Source organism: Tupaia chinensis, unplaced genomic scaffold, assembly GCF_000334495.1.
Source record: "Tupaia chinensis unplaced genomic scaffold, TupChi_1.0 Scaffold000117_2, whole genome shotgun sequence".
Lineage (NCBI taxonomy): Eukaryota > Metazoa > Chordata > Mammalia > Scandentia > Tupaiidae > Tupaia > Tupaia belangeri.
In genome coordinates, this window is record NW_006159583.1 from 4,090,567 (window position 1) to 4,096,027 (window position 5,461).

Genomic DNA, 5,461 nt, shown 5'->3' on the forward strand with positions numbered 1-5,461 from the left:
GAAAATCTCTCAATAAATAAATAAATAAATAAATAAATAAATAAATAAATAACCTGGCATTTCTCTCGCGAGTTTTAGTATCTTGTCTTTGTAGATTTGAACAGTCTTGCTATGATGTGCCTTGGAGAAGATCTTGTGGCGTTGATTCTATTAGGGGTCCTTTGTATTTCTTGAGTCTGGTTTTTTGAATGACTCTTTAGATTTGGAAAGTTTTCTTCCAAGATTTCATGGAATATATTATCAATGCCCTTATTAGTTTCCTCACCTTCTGGGATACCAATTATCTGAATGTTTTGGTGCTTAATGCTATGTAGTATTTCTTGTATAGTATTCTCATTTTTGGGGGTTCTTTTCTCAGTTTTTTTGGTTGTTTTTTTCTAGATCAGAGGTTTTACCTTCAATATCCAAGATTCGATTTTCTTCATGGAGTAATCTGCTTTTAATACTTTTTTTTTTTGAGAGGTTTTTGCTATAGGGCACATGCGCTCACCAGAAACAGAGAGACAGAGAGACAGAAAGTGAGAAATCATCCCCCAGGGAGGATGGCCACGCCGCAATCCCTTCTCCTCCATTCTCCTCTCGGGATCTTGGGCACACACGCACACGTGCCGGCGTGAGTTTAAGCCACCGAGTCCAGGACTCAAACCGCGGTCGACTACATGGGAGTCCAGTGACATAGCCATTGCGCTAACTGCTAGTCCCTCTGCTTTTAATACTTTTGAGGGACATTTTGATTTCCTGAAGGGCAGCCTTCTTCTCTAATAGCTCCATCTGATTCTTTTTCACAGTGTGTATTTCCTCTTTCAGATCATGAAAGAACTTCAACACCTCCTGGAACTCGTCATCTCTTTTCTCTTGCATCTTCTAGAGTTCATTATCTCTCAGCCCTTGTGTCTCATTTAGTTTTGTCACTATGAATATCTGAAGTCTTTATCAGACATTTCCAAAAATTCTACTGTACTGCCTGAAGATGACAAGGTATTGTTCGTTTCCCTTAGGGGACAGATATTTTCTTGGTTTCTCATTTTTCTTGTGCCTCTTTGACTGCTTTTCTCTTGCATCTTCTAGAGTTCATTATCTCTCAGCCCTTGTGTCTCATTTAGTTTTGTCACTATGAATATCTGAAGTCTTTATCAGACATTTCCAAAAATTCTACTGTACTGCCTGAAGATGACAAGGTATTGTTCGTTTCCCTTAGGGGACAGATATTTTCTTGGTTTCTCATTTTTCTTGTGCCTCTTTGACTGTTTTGTCATTCTGTGACAAAATCTCTCCTCTACAGTGCTTAACAATGTGGTATCAACAGTAAGATTAAGAGTTCAGATTTATAGAAAGAAATTTCTTTGTTAAAGCAGGAGGTTCAGTAAGCATTGAGGATTTCAGTGAATCTAGTAGGATTCAGATGCTTGGCAACTGTCCACTTAGTCCTATCTAGACATTAAGTGTGTGGAGAGAGAAGCTTGGAGTAAGAAAGTAAGGTTAAAAAAATATGCAAAAAGAAAAAAAAATAAAACTAGAAAAATAGTACAAAAAAAGAGTAAAAAATGCCAGGACACATCTCAGCTTTAAAATGGCTTCTGAAATTAACAAGTGAAAGAAAAGGCCCAAGGTGAGGAGAGGTGCTTGAAAAATTTAATAAATAAATAAATAAATAAATTGAAAGGGAGAGGGAGGGTGAGACAGACACAAAGGAAAAGAGAGTGTGAGACAGACAGAGATCCAGACAGCAAGAGACAGAGAAAAGACAGAGGTCATCCTACCTTGTCTGAATATTTTGGGAGTCTCTGAGATGGGTTTAGAGCATGGCTTCCCTGAATTCACCAGGACACACCTCAGCTTTAAAATGGCTTCACCTGCCAGTCCCGTAGGATAACTCTTTTAAAAAATCAATATAGAAAACACCATTTCCATATTAGAAAGGGGTAGGGGAGGGGAATGAAATGGGAAAGTAGAAGAGGGCTTCAGTAAATCTAAACTAAAACAAGTGAGTTGGAGTAGTTAACAATCAATGGGAGCCCAGTCGCTGTAGAGGGTCCATCAGAGACCAGGACTAGGGAATATGAAGTTAAGTCTTTCTGAATAGTGGAATGAAGCCACTGATAAATTTCTCTCTTCTGTCAGAATTAACCCAAGGGAGGCCGGTAAGTGGTAGTAGTTGAAGTGCTGGACTCCCACATGGCTGACTGTGGTTCAAGTCCCAGACCTGGCAGCTTACTTTACTCACTTTCTCTGTCTCTCTGCTCAAATTAAAAAATAGTAATAAATAAAATAAATAGTTTTTTAAAAAAAGAAAAATAGAGACAGAAGATGGCATAATAGTTATGCCGCTGAACTCACATATGGGTGACCATGGTGAAACACGTTGGGCGCATGTGCATATACCCGAAATCCTGAGAGGAGAGTGGAGGGGAAGGAATTGTGGCATGGCCATCTCCCCTGGGGGATGATTACTCACTTTTTGTCTCTCTGTCTCTTTGGATAGTGCATGAGCACTATAGTAAAAAAATCTCTTTTTAAAAAATACTAGCTCGAGGTTTAGGCGTTGAATACTTGAAGATTCAACCTTAGGAACTATGGAAGTCAAACCTTTCTGGAGAAAATGAAGGAAAGATTGCTAAAAGTATAGCCATAGGTTTTAGTCAGGAAATTACTAGAAGATCAATTTTAAAATATTGTTTTAAATTATCTTGAAATTCCCTAGATTTTTCAACTCATTTTTTAGCCTAGATGAGCTAAGACCATGAGGTATAAGTATGTATCAATCAACTCATTATTTATTTTAGAAAAAGTAAACATCAAGCCTATACTATGAGCTAAACAGAACATTAGACTTCCTTAAGGTACTAACTATCCAAAGGGAGAATACTGATAGTGGAAGGGAGAATATTTTAATTATCCCCCAAATAAATAAAAATGAAGCACAGGGGTTTTCAGAATAGAGACTATGACCAGTTGATTGGAAACATCAGACGATTTTGACTCTTCTAAGTATGTCCATTAACTTATTCAGAATAACCTCTTGAAAAGATAATCAACATAGAGCATACCACTTCCATATTAGAAGAGGGGGAAAATATAATGGAGAGGTTGCAGAGGGATGCAAGTATGGCAAGTAAGTTGGAGGTGTCATATTAGACTGACATTAAAAAAAGGACTGTTTTTTGTGTGTACAAGTAACAAGACATTGTAGGTGAAGTGAACATCATACACTGGAATATATTTGTTTAAAGTCTTCAGGATGCTTAGGGAACAGCAAACTATTTGTTTGATGCATTTTAAGGTGCTAGGAAATAAACCCCCCACCCCCAAAAGGAATATAAGTGTGTAGAGATTAATTGTGGCAGGCCTCAAATGCATAACTGAACAGCTCATGATTAATGTGGTAGAAAATTGTGACTGTATGGCCTTGAAAGCTTATCACAAGCCCAGCTGTGGTGGTACAGGCAGTAGAGCACACTGCAGAACACTGAAGCCATATGGGAGGCCCTGGTTTCAGCTCCCAGGTGGACCTGAATATGCGAGGTTTGCCCATGGGCATACTTGTAATCCTGGCTACCTAGAAAGGTTGGTAGGCCTATTATGGTGGTTTGGCAAAACCCTACCAAGGACAGGGTTTCATTAAATAAATAAACAAATTAACTTAAAAGAAAAAAAGTTGGGGAACTGCAATTGGTGACTTTGAAAGCTTGGCAGCCAGGAATCGCTGCTGAGGAGCGAGGAGGCTGGAGATATGAGGCAGGCCGAAAGGATGAATGAGACTGTGGCTGAGTTTTATCAGGAGGTCCATCCTGAAAATCTGCATGACCGAAATGATGACACTTCTAAAAGCCTGGAACTTTTTGTCTTAAAATGAACAGCAGATGATAAATTTTTGGCAGAGAAAGGAATCTTTGGTTCAGCACTTGATTCTGCTGTGTGAGGAAAAGCCTGCAAGTCTCAATGAAGCAGTCCTTTTAGACATCATTTATACTCAAGTTCATTGGCATTAGAAAGTCTGGGCTGTTTTTCAGATGAGTAAAGGACCAGATGAAGATGCTGACCTTTCTGAAATGGAACAGTTCTAAAGTTCACTTAAGAAAATCCTTCAGAGAGCATTGAAAAATGTGATGGTCAGCTTCAGAGACACGGAGGATAGAATACAGTCTGGATCTGAATTCCCTAGTCACACAGTATAGGAAGCCAAACCAGTACAGGCTTACTTACCTAGTGCATTCCCAGACTCCATATGCCTCCACTTCTTCTTCCAGGCTGAGGGACAATATACCTCTTCTGGGTCAGGCACTGACAATTGCGAGCAAACACCATCAGGTTGTGGAAATAGGCGTGAGGAGCTGCGAGCCCACACCTTTTGGAAGCGTCGTAGTCCTTAGCATCAATCAGTATTACAGATGTACCACTTTATGCACTGCTCACATGTATACCCAACAGGGGAATGAATTATTTTAAATTTTGAGTTAAATAAGCTGTCCGTGGCCTTGTAAGCACAGCAGTTCCCTAACTATGTTGTACACACAGTTTAGTTAGTGGCTAACTATCCAGCTGCTGTCCACAGGCTTGTATTTTAGAAATTACTCCGTGCTATTGAAAATTTAGAAATGTTGTGGGACTGATTCCTCCCCTGCGTGCCTCCACCCCACCATGTTCTGCTAAGTATAGAAGTTGTGGGCATTTGAAATGGGATAGGCTATACATGGCTCCAGACTGGACCTTGAGTGCCCGAATGCTCTGAAGTCAGGCGCATGGTGTAGTGTTCAAGACTGCTGGGCCTCCTGCGTAGTGTTCCCTACTCCTTCCTTTCCTCAGTCCCAGGGAGGTCTGGTTCCAGTTGCTGATGTCCAGGGATTGTTTTTTCTTTTCTTTTGTTTTTTTCTTTTTCTTTTTTTTATTATTAATTAATTAATTTATTTGCATTCATTCACTGTACATCATTACAGCATACAAAATGAGATTTTCCATCCAGAGTACACTGTATATTGTCTCAATCAAGCACATCAACAAACATGTTATTGTCAGCAAATAATTTTCCATTTCTTGTTTTCTGTATGTTTTGCTTTTTTTTTTTTTTCCCATCCTTGATTCCCTATCTCTTACCCTCTGCCATCTCCCACTCTCTTCCCACACTGTCTCTGGTATTTATGCTTGCTTTCTATACTGTTTTCCCCCCACATCATATTGAATTACTAAAGACCTTAATTAATCTAACTATTTTCATAGCAAACACAGCTGATATATACATTTCCATGGACACAAGTCCAGTATATACTGCCTAGTGACTTAATCATTCATATTATAAAAAATTTTCCATTTCTAGTTCCTAGAATTATTTTACCCCTCTTTCTCACCTTCTGTCCTTTCCCACCCTCTTTTCACACTATCTCTGGTGTCTACAATTATCTTCCCTTCCTTTCCCACCCACCTTGTATTGATCACACAATTTCTTACATAATCTAACTACTTTCAA

At 39.1% G+C, this 5,461-nt stretch overlaps 1 pseudogene; it reads left to right on the forward strand.

The window, feature by feature from the left end:
* Positions 1 to 3,748: 3,748 nt before the first annotated feature.
* On the forward strand, positions 3,749 to 4,446 carry LOC102485254 (centromere protein N pseudogene; annotated as a pseudogene).
* The last annotated feature ends 1,015 nt before the right edge of the window (positions 4,447 to 5,461 follow it).